Source organism: Protopterus annectens, chromosome 5.part1 (assembly GCF_019279795.1).
Source record: "Protopterus annectens isolate FY-2018-M chromosome 5.part1, PAN1.0, whole genome shotgun sequence".
NCBI classification, from domain to species: Eukaryota; Metazoa; Chordata; order Ceratodontiformes; family Protopteridae; genus Protopterus; species Protopterus annectens.
Window position 1 is genome coordinate 797,091,064 of NC_056736.1, and position 12,324 is coordinate 797,103,387.

The following is a 12,324-nucleotide window of genomic DNA, read 5'->3' on the forward strand; positions in this document are numbered from 1 at the left end:
GTGCAATATCCATACATTTCCTCACAGCCTGGGCTTGCTCACACAGGACAGGGGGAGTTTGGCATACCCCAGTCTCAAACAACTTCAACTAACTGCCTTGATGATTCAATTTTTATTCAGTTTAGGCACCTCTTTCATGAGGACCTGCAGCAGGTACAAAAGGAGGCAAGAAAAACTGTTACTAGGGAGTTTTATATTGTCAAGTATGAAAGATTTTCTACTTGGTACCCAGGCAATAACTAGGGTCCCATCAGGGAATATGCACCACTGGTTCTGAAGTATGTGTGCGAGTTACTTTCCTCTGGCCTTTCTTATTCTTCTATCAAGGTACATCTTGCAGCTATTTCAGCATATCTGCCCATGGATTCTCCCCTTTTTTCTGTTTTTTGTAAAACAGTGTCTGAAGGGGTTTTGTGAATTAGGCCTCCTAGAAAAAAGTTGGCTCCTTCCTTGCATCTTAGCTTTGTGCTGGAAATATTAAATATGTCTCCCTTTAAACAAACTCATTATACCAATGTATGGTACTACCTTGTTGTTCTCACATCTGCAAAAAGAATATCTGAGTTGCAAGTTCTCATGATGGATGAGCCCTGTCTAGAATTTCACAGAGATAGGGTCTCATTAAGGGCAAAGCCCTCATTTATTCCCAAAGTTGCTTTAGAGTTTACTTGAAGACATCAATCTTCTCATGTTTTATCTAGATACTCAGAATTGGGGTGATAGGATTCTAAATATTCTGGATGTGCACAGCAGCTCAGGTACTATTGTGACATAGCTTAGTCATTTAGTAAAGCTGATCAGCTGTTTATTTCTTATGATGGGAAAAGGAAGGGGCAATTGGTGTCAAAACAGGCTATTTTAAGGTGGTTGTCCTCAGCTACTGCGTTTTTGTTATACCCACTATTGTAGGCATTTGGCTGTGCAGTGGTGCAGCGATTAGAGTTGTCACCTCACAGCAAGAGATTCTCTGGTTCAGTTCTCGGCTGAGGTGCCTTCTGTGTGGAGTCTGCATGTCCTCCCTGCTCCTGTGTGGGTTTACTCCAGGTGCTCTGGTTTACTCCCACATTCCAAAGACATGCATCTGGAGCATTTCACCCTAGACCTCCACTGAAAATGGGCTCTGTTCCAGTTGGACATTCCTGGTAAACAAAAAATAAATAGATAAATCAGTTCTAAGGTGAATCAAGGCACATTATGCTAGAGCCTTAGCATCTACAATGACTTATTGGAAAGGGATGGATTCTAGAAGTATTCTAGAGGTAGCAACTTGATTGTCTGTACATACTTTTAACAAAGCATTACACACTGTATTCCTTTTCTAGGTGTAGGCCTTCCTTTGCTGGAGCCATTCTCCAGGGGCTCCGTGATCCTTATCCTTCCTCCTCCCAGGATGCATAGGGATTGGTAATCAACCGATATAGCCAAAACTCTACTGCAGCAATGACAGTGATGAACGCAGTACAGTTATATAAGTCACACTTACCCATAATAGTAGATATTTGAATTCCTCACTACTGCAGAAGTTGCATCAACCCACCATTCCCCTTCTTTTGTATATCGTTAGTTGTTGGGATATAAAGTTTTAGATTGCTGTTACAGCTTTAGAGTTTCAGGATAAGTAAACTCTTTCTCTCTTTATGGGCAAGAAAACCCTGATGTTTTTTCACTCTAATTACTGAATTCTTTCCAATGGGCTGACCAATCGGCAGTCAGAGTGAAGTTGTGGGAGGGAGCCAGAGCTTTGTGAAACTGTCTGGTTGTTGTATCCTATATAGGATACAATCTATCCAGCCAAAAGATTACTGCAGCAGTGAGGAATTTGAATATTTACTGTTATTCAGTAAAAACAAAATGAAAACTCCAGCAAAGCTAGAACTTCCACTAAGTGACCTCCCAAACCTCTTGAATCAGAGGCACATGGGATATATGCAAATGACCCTTATGAACATCAGGTGCTTCAGCTAATTGGCGAGTCTGAATGCCCATGACTTGTTTTGTCGTTTTAATGGACAATTTCAGGCCAATAAAGCCAACCCCCACTAGCTGTGGATATGCATATTTCGGCCTTGTTATGACCTCATCAGCACAGCACAAGCAGAGTGTTTGACTAAGCATAAGAAACACAGGGCTGTTATACCACCTAGTGGGGTTTGGCTTTATTGGCCTGAAATTGTCCATTAAAAATGACAAAACAAGTCATGGGCATTCAGACTCGCCAATTAGCTGAAACACCTGATGTTCATAAGGGTCATTTGCATATATCCCATGTTCTTCTGATTCAAGAGGTTTGGGAGGTCACTTAGTGGAAGTTCTAGCTTTGCTGGAGTTTTCATTTTGTTTTTACTGATTGGTTTTTCAGTGTCCTTCTCACTTATTGCTTTAGTTTGTTGTTTGGGGTATTTTTGCAGTGACCCTAATGATAATGGACATCAGCTGGGTATAACAACCCTGTGTTTCTTAATCTTAGTTAAACACTCTGCTTGTGCTGTGCTGATGAGGTCATAACAAGGCCGAAATATGCATATCCACAGCTAGTGGGGTTTGGCTTTATTGGCCTGAAATTGTCCATTAAAATGACAAAACAAGTCATGGGCATTCAGACTCGCCAATTAGCTGAAACACCTGATGTTCATAAGGGTCATTTGCATATATCCCATGTGCCTCTGATTCAAGAGTTTTGGTAGGTCACTTAGTGGAAGTTCTAGCTTTGCTGGAGTTTTCGTTTTGTTTTTACTGATTGGTTTTTCAGTGACCTTCTCACTTATTGCTTTAATATCTACTGTTATGGGAATTGTAACTTACTCAACGGCAGTTTTTCCTATATAGATGTTTTGAGGGCTATTATAGTGACATATTCTGTCTGTAGCAGTCATTTTCTTTCTGTATTAATTCTTCTATTATGTCAAGCTTCTTACCTTTCACTAACTCTCATTCAGCATAATTTCTTAAGTGAAAAGAATTCTTCTGTGATATTGAGCTTACAGGGCTACCTTTATTTCTATGTTCAGTATGACATTGTAATTCTTAAGGTTTGGAATGCCTTAAAATGATTTGTATTTGCCTACGTAATATATGTTAAGCTAATTCATGGTGTTTCATACCATTCAGTATTTGTATCACAACGAATACTTTAGATGCAACAGAGCTAAGCAGGTCTGGCACGTTATCATGCAATACAGTGGAGACAGTGTTTCTCACCATATCTTTTTCACATGTCTGGAATGATGCACCCATTTAATTTAGCAGACACTGTAGCTCTATATGTATATATCATTCTGTCAGACTGCTTTAGTTTTTGCTTTAGTCTATTGTACTCTTCCTCATGCAGTATTTTCACTGAGTCTATGTGTATAAACATTTTTAATATTTGTTGCTTTATACTTGCTGAGACTTTGTGCTCTGTTTTCTTTATTGCAGATTTATACTATATTGCCATTTTCCTTACTGTTTTTCCTCATTATTGTATGATCATAGGATCATAGGAGGTTACTAGGCTAATGGCCCTGGGGCCCTTACAAGGCTAGCCAAGAGTTTATCCTCAGAAAAGAAACCTCAGTCAGCACCTGGCACCCTTGTCAATGAGGGACAAAGGTAAAACCTTAGGGACAAATTTGTGGTTTTCCAGCCACTCGTCAAGGTTGCACTTGAAGAGAGTCGGCGAGGCACTCTGTTTGACATGTATGGGAAGGCTATTCCAGAGACAGGGCAGCCTCTGGGAGACAAACCTATCTCTCCAGCAAGTTTTGTTGATGTCGCATATTAGATTTAGGCTTTTCGAGTGGGTAATGTGCAAGGAGTTAGACTTATGGATATAGAGCATCTCTAGCTGGGTGGGGTCTGATAGTGCCTTGTAGGCGAGACACAGATCACCTCTAAGCAATCTGTGCGATACCGAGTAGAGCGATACTAATTTGAGCTTGACCACATAGGACAGGCGTTGGAGGCCAAAGATTCTCTTTGTGAGGTATTTCTGTGGCTTTCCAGTTGTTGCAGCTGTTTGGAGAAATATATACCAACTGGGGCATCATACTCAATTATAGACCTAATGAGGGAGGAGTACAGAGAGCTAATAACCTCCTTTTATTTGGATGCAATCCATTTACTTATGAGATGAACCACGCAAAAAGCTTTTCTGACCACTGCCGCTATATGATGGTCAAATGTGAGATTACTGTCAACCTGAGTACCCAGGTCTCTCACCACAGATTGTGTGCTAAGGGGTTGCCGTTGATGTGGTAATCAGTAAGGGCCGTGTTTTTGCCGAATGGTATGATAATACATCTGCCATATGTCATCATCATCATCATATGACACATTCTTTACACAAGCTATTCTGCTTTGATTCACTAGCTATTTTTCCTCTTTTCCTGCAATTTTTTTAGTGTGGCCTGTTATTTATATTTATGCTTCTGCATGCGTTTGCAAAAGGAATCAGTGTCTTTAATTTTTCACAAATTTTTCATAGGGCTATGCACTACCCTTATAAGGATATTCTCCATCACTGTGTCTGTAATATATATTGTATATCTTCTCTTTACATGGCAAACACATGGCTTTTTATGCCTGCTTTTCTCACTTCACATCTTTTTACTTTTTCTTTCTGTATTATTAATATCTTTCCTTTATGTCCCTCAGTCTTCTTTGTATGAGTTTCTGGAAATGTTTATATTATTTTTGCTATGATTTTCCTTCTGACCATGGAGCTCTGCTTTTTGGCCACCCTGCTGACCCACTCATTCTCCCTTGAAAAGAGACATATGGCTCATTCATTCATTCCTTAGGGGCTAGGGCTTAGCAGACTGGGGTCAGGACCATCATGCATGAGGACAGTTGAAGTCTTTGTTTTAAGGCCCTATCCCCATTCCACAAGCCTAGCAATGTGTTCTAGGATGGGCATGCAGTGGGCATCATTGAAGGTGTGCCACACATTTTTGCAAATAATAAAACTCCTCAAGACTGCCCTTCTATCTTGAAGCCATTGCTCCTGTGTAGTCTCCAGTGTCCATCAAAGACTTCAATATGGAAATGTGTACTCCAACCACCAGCTCTGCAGCCCACTGTGAAGAGAGGTGAGCTGGCAAAGCCATGTAATTCTTCTCTTCTGTGTACCAGCTTCAACAGGTGCCCTAGATACTCAAAGTCATGTCACTTGACTCAATAATTTAAAAAATCTAGCAGCTTTTCTAGGGTCATTTCTGGCTCAGCTAGTGTGCTTTTCTTCTCACCCTGCCTTTGCTCCATCTGTATTACATGTATCTTGATTTCTATGCTAATGATAGTGAACTCATACTATCTACCTAGTGCCATCATCTTGAGATAATACATCTGTGTTGATTCATCTTCTTTCTGTGTTGCAGTTCTGAGCATATACAGCTTCTCTAGGGTCATTTCTGGCTCAGCTAGTGTGCTTTTCTTCTCACCCTGCCTTTGCTCCATCTGTATTACATGTATCTTGATTTCTATGCTAATGATAGTGAACTCATACTATCTACCTAGTGCCATCATCTTGAGATAATACATCTGTGTTGATTCATCTTCTTTCTGTGTTGCAGTTCTGAGCATATACATTTCATATTCCACATATGTCTTCAGCTGAATGTGACTGTAACTTGCCTGGCAAATGTATGGCATCATATAAGTAACCTTTTGTAATTCTGAAACTGATTAGTGTGAGTCCCAAAATACCCAAATTGAAGGTATGAAAATGTGAATATGCACATACTAATTCCAACATTGTTATGTCTTGGACTATGCCCTTTTCTCCAAGGTACTGTGATCTCGGAGTTACTGTATTTAAGTAAGAGGGAGCAGGGGGTTGCAAAGGAGTGTACCATTTACAAAAAAATTTAAAGAGAACAGCAAATGTTGACATTCGTTGTTCTCCTGTATTTTCATAATTTTCAATAATTCCAAGATTTGCAGTTATGAATCTTAGAATTACAATTAGAAGCCCATCATATATGTATGTCATACACTTGCTGTCCTGTCATGTAATAATGGAGTTGTTCATCTATCATTTCTTATTAAGCTTAAAGCCTTTGCATAGCTTTGAAATATGGCCTCTTCCAAAGTGAGCTGGTATTTTGTGTGGTACAGATTATTTAAGGTCTTAAGAAGCTATGGATCTCTACATATATTTTTATTTATATTAAATTTTGCTTGTTTCTTGTGTACTTTTCTTTTTACAGAACTCCTTCCCCTTGCAGGTAGTCACTTAAATTAAACCTTAAACAGATCTACCTAGTTCAGAAGTTTTCTTCTTAATTTATCTCTTTTGTTCCAGTTCTTCTTCTTTAGCACAGGGAAAACAAACTTGCAGTCTTAAGTTTAGCCGTCAGTTTAACTACTTTAGAATGAGTAAAACAAGTCAGGTTATTGCAAGTTTTCACTAATCCATTAATATGGTCCTGAATGTGGCATTAGTCACTCACTACATTTCACTTGTCAAACAAGAGACATGTATACTACCAGCAAACATAATGGAAGTCTATGAAGCACACATTGGGAGCTTGACATAGATAGGCAAGTCTTTATAAACAAAACTTGTAGGCCAGCGTAGATTAAACCAGGCGGACTGTACTTTATTTGATGAACAACTGCCCTGCACAATGTGCCTGCTTAAAAAGTCACACTACAATCAGCAGAACTAATTCTTCTTCTTCTTCTCTTTTGGCTGTTCCCGTTAGGGGTTGCCACAGCGGATCATCTGTTTCCATTTCTTTCTTTACTCTGCATATTGCTCTGTCACACTAACCACCTGCACATCCTCGCTCACCACATTCATAAACCTTATCTTAGGCCTTACTCTTTTCCTCTCACCTGGCAGCTCCATCCTTAGCATCCTTTTCCCAATATACCCAGCATCCCTTCTCAGCACATGTCCAAACCAATGCAATCTTGCCTCACTGACTTTGTCTCCAAACCGTCCAACCTGAGCTGACCCTCTAATATACTGATTCCTAATCCTGTCCATCCTTGTCACATCTAGTGCAAATCTTAACATCTTTAACTCTGCCACTTCCAGCTCTGACTCCTGCCTTTTTGTCAATGACACCGTCTCCAACCCATACAGCATAGCTGGTCTCACTACCCTCTGGTAGACCTTCCCTTTCACTCTTACTGGTACCCGTTTGTCACAAATCACTCCTAACACTCTTCTCCACCCATTCCACCCTGCCTGTACTCTCTTCTTCACCTCTCTTCCACACTCACCATTACTCTGAACTGTTGATCCCAAGTACTTAAACTCATCCACCTTCGCCAACTCTACTCCCTGCATCCTCACCATTCCTCTATCCCCCTTCTCATTCACACACACACATTCTGTCTTAGTCCTGCTGACCTTCATTCCTCTCCTCTCTACAGCATATCTCCATCTCTCCAGGGTCTCCTCCACCTGGTCCCTACTCTCACTACAGATCACAATGTCATCTGCTAACATCATAGTCCATGGGGCCTCGTGTCTGATCTCATCTGTCAACCTGTCCATCACCATTGCAAATAAGAAAGGGCTCAGAGATGATCCTTGATGTAATCCCACCTCCACCTTAAACGGATCTGTCACTCCCACTGCAGACTTCAGCACTGTCACACTACCCTTGTACATATCCTGTACCACTCTTACATACTTCTCAGCCACTCCTGACTTCCTCATCCAATACCACAACTCCTCTCTAGGCACCCTATCATATGCTTTCTCCAAGTCAACAAAGACACAATGCAACTCCTTCTGACCTTTTCTATATTTCTCCATCAACACTCTCAGAGCAAACATCGCATCTGCAGTGCTCTTTCCCGGCATGAAACCATACTGCTGATCGTTAATCATCACTTCCCTTCTTAACCTAGCTTCCACTACTCTTTCCCATAACTTCAAGCTGTGACTGATCATTTTTATCCCTCTGTAGTTACTACAACTCTGCACATCACCCTTATTATTAAAAACAGGTACCAAAATACTTTTTCTCCACTCCTCAGGCATCCTCTGATTTTCCAAGATTTCATTAAACAATCTGGTTAAGAAATCCATTGCCATTTCTCCTAAGCACCTCCATGCTTCCACTGGTATGTCATCTAGACCAACTCTATAACACACCAAACACTTTATTGCAAAGCATTCGGGTCTACACCCTTCATCAGTACAAAATAATTACATTCATCCAATATTTAAATAGGAGATACAATTAAATCACATGCTTCAGCCTACCTATCATACTAACCAACAATCAAGTCTTAAAGGGGACATCAAAATAAAACATAAGATAAAATGCATTTCATAAACATATTAAGTCTACCATTATATAAAATAATAAAATATACAAATATATAAACCCGTATGGGTATACATTTTACATTCAAATAGCAGCATACTTATTTAAAATATACATATATATATATATATATATATATATATATATATATCTATATATATATATATATATATACACACACACACACACACACACACACACACTCACATACATACATACACATACACTTACAAATACACATACACATACATATACATATACAGACATACACATATACATACGTATATATATATATATATATATATATATATATATATATATATATATATATACACATACATATATGCACATATATAGACAATATACATACACATACACAAGCATATGCATGCAAATAAAATTACCAATACATACTTATAGTTTCTCTCTTCGCCTTTTCATTAATACTGGCTTTAAACTAACAGCATTATTTAAACCAGGACTTACATCAGCCTGAAGCCTAATGATCCACTCAAACTCTTTTAGCTCTAACAGATTATTCATATCACCTTTCCTTATACTCATTTCTACAATACTTAATACCCTAAACTTAAACCTATGCTCTTCACCCTTATCCATAATATGCTTACTTAACGCGTTTGTTCATACTTTCCTTCTTATGTCAGATATATGTTCTACAATCCTCTCTCTCAGCTTCCTAGTGGTTTTACCCACATAGAATGGTGCACATCATATACATGTAGCCAAATAAACTACTTGTGCTGCATTGCAAGTTGTTAAGGTTTTAGAAACAAAAACTTCTCCACTTGTAGAGCATAAATATACCATCACCTTCATATAAATCACTACAACAGGAACAATTATAACATTTCCTAGTTCCTATTGCCTTCCCTACACTCTTAGTTTTTATTTTAAAATCTTTATAACAAAGTTTTTGCTTTAATGTTTTCGAATTCCTATACGCATAACTTGGCTTATCCCCCACTATGGATCTCACCTCAGGCATGGCTAATAAAATAGGCCAATTTTTCTCTATTATATTACATACATTTCATGTGTTTAAATTATATGTAGTAAGATATCTCACTATTTTATCATCCCTATGTGTACCTCCTTCATATTTCTCCAATCTCCCAGTCAAGATTGGTTTATATTTATTTCCACTTCCTCTTATCACCTCTTCATAAATCATATCTATAATCTGTCTTGAATAACCACTTCTTTGAAACTCTTGAGACATACTTGTAGCCTATTCTCTAAAAGTACTTTCAACAGTATTCAGTTTACTCATTCTTATTAGCTGTGCTTTCACTATTCCTTTAAAAGTATGTGGGGCATGTAAATAGAGGCAGTATGCATGCCAAACAAACAACAAATGCGTTAAGTAAGCATATTATGGATAAGGGTGAAGAGCATAGGTTTAAGTTTAGGGTATTAAGTATTGTAGAAATGAGTATAAGGAAAGGTGATATGAATAATCTGTTAGAGCTAAAAGAGTTTGAGTGGATCATTAGGCTTCAGGCTGATGTAAGTCCTGGTTTAAATAATGCTGTTAGTTTAAAGCCAGTATTAATGAAAAGGCGAAGAGAGAAACTATAAGTATGTATTGGTAATTTTATTTGTATGCATATGCTTGTGTATGTGTATGTATATTGTGTATATATGTATGTATATATATATATATATATATATATATATATATATATATATATACACGTATGTATGTATGTATTTGTGTATGTGTATGTCTGTATATGTATATTTGTAAGTGTATGTGTATGTATGTGAGTGTGTGTATATATATATATATATATATATATATATATATATATATTTTTTTTTTTTTTTTAAATAAGTATGCTGCTATTTGAATGCAAAATTTATACCCATATGGGTTTATATATTTGTATATTTTGTTATTATTTTATATAATAGTAGACATAATATATTTATGAAATGCGTTTTATCTTATGTTTTATTTTGATGTCCCCTTTAAGACTTGATTGTTGGTTAGTGTGATAGGTAGGCTGAGGCATGTGATTTAATTGTATCTCCTATTTAAATATTGGATGAATGTTATTATTTTGTACTGATGAAGGGTGTAGACCCGAAAGCTTTGCAATAAAGTGTTTGGTGTGTTATAGAGTTGTTGTTGGATACTATTGAACAGTGACACCACTGCTATTTTGCATGTCATCTAGACCAACAGCCTTTCTATTCTTCATCCTCTTCATAGCTGTCAGTACTTCCTCCTTGCTAATCTGTTTCACTTCCTGTTTCACTATCGCCACATCATCCAACCTTCTCTCTCTTTCTCTCATTCTCTTCATTCATCAGCCCCTCAAAGTACTCTTTCATTCTGCTCAACACACTCTACTCGCTAGTGAGTACATTTCCCTCACTGTCCTTTATCACCCTTACCTGCTTCACATCTTTCCCAGCTCAGTCCCTCTGTCTAGCCAATCGGTACAGGTCCTTTTCTCCCTCTTTAGTGTCCAACCTTTCATACAACTCTCCATATGCCTTATCCTTAGTCTTCGCCACCTCTCTCTTTGCCATGCTCCTCATCTCCTTATACTCCTGTCTACTTGCTTCATCTCTCTGACAATCCCACTTCTTCACCAACCTCTTCCTCTTTATACTCTCCTGTACTTCCTCATTCCATCATCAGGTCTCTTTGTCCTCCTTCCTCTTTCCAGATGTCACACCAAGCACCTTTCTACCTGTCTCCCTTACCATCTCTGCTGTAGTTACCCAGCTATTTGGTAACTCTTTACTGCCCCCCAGTGCCTGTTGTAACTCTTCCCTGAACTCCACCTCACAATCACCCTTTTTCAACTTCCACCATTTGATCCTTGGCACTGCTCTCACACTTGTCCTCCTCTTCTTGATCACCAACATCATCCTATAGACCACCATTCTATGCTGCCATACTACACTTTCCCCTGTCACCACTTTACAGTCTCCAATCTCCTTCAGACTGGCCCTCCTGCATAGGATATAATCCACCTGTGTGCTAACTAATTCAAATGTCTGAAGTTTTAAAATGTCAAAATTCATAAAGTTGAGACCATATGATTAACGCTGTAAAAAGTAAAAAAAAAAACAAGAAGATAAGACCAACAATGTTTTTCTGTGAAGCAAGACCTCACTCCTGGTTAATTTTATACATCTATATCTATGTCTAGCTATATCTATATCTAATCTCTCTCAATATATATATATATATATATAGATAGATAGATAGATAGATAGATAATGTATGTATATATCAACTCAGAGATCGCACTGCAATGGGGAAAAGGGCACATTCCCTGGTCCCCACTGTACTGCATTCTCAATACAGACATTTTGATGTCTTAAAATCTTGATTATATAGTTATGAAGCACACAGTCACCTCAAGGTAAACGCTCCTTCTCCAAAACAGTTAAAAATGTATATCCAAAACAAAGGGTAAGGAGCGAAGCAGAGTATCAAAGTCCATAAAGATACAAATTACGAATGTCCAACCAGGAAGATATTCCACAAAGGCACGAACGTTGGTGGTACACACAAAAAGACTTTAATGCATCAGACAAGCGCTTTCACTAAATGTAGCTTCATCAGGTCCATTGAATAATGCATGAAAAACAGTTACTTATTATATACAGGCTTCAATGATAGTAATTCAATTAAAAACCAATTAAAACATGATAGGTAAATTCTCAATGTATATTTAAAGGAGAAACACAGTATTATGAATACAGTGAAATCCTAACAAACAATAACACTTCCTATCCATCTAGACCAATAACATCACATATTAATATAATAAGAGATATAATTTAATAAATACAAGTCAATACTAAACGAATACTCAAGAACACATATCTATTATAAACCTAATAAATATAAAAAATATATATGCAAAAAATATATATAAAAATATATATATTAAAAACTCATCACATGTATGAATGCAATGTAAATGTGAGCAAGTATATGTCTCTTGTCATTCTTAATGTATATAAATGTATATCGAAATATGACAAAAAATATAGAAAACATGGTTAA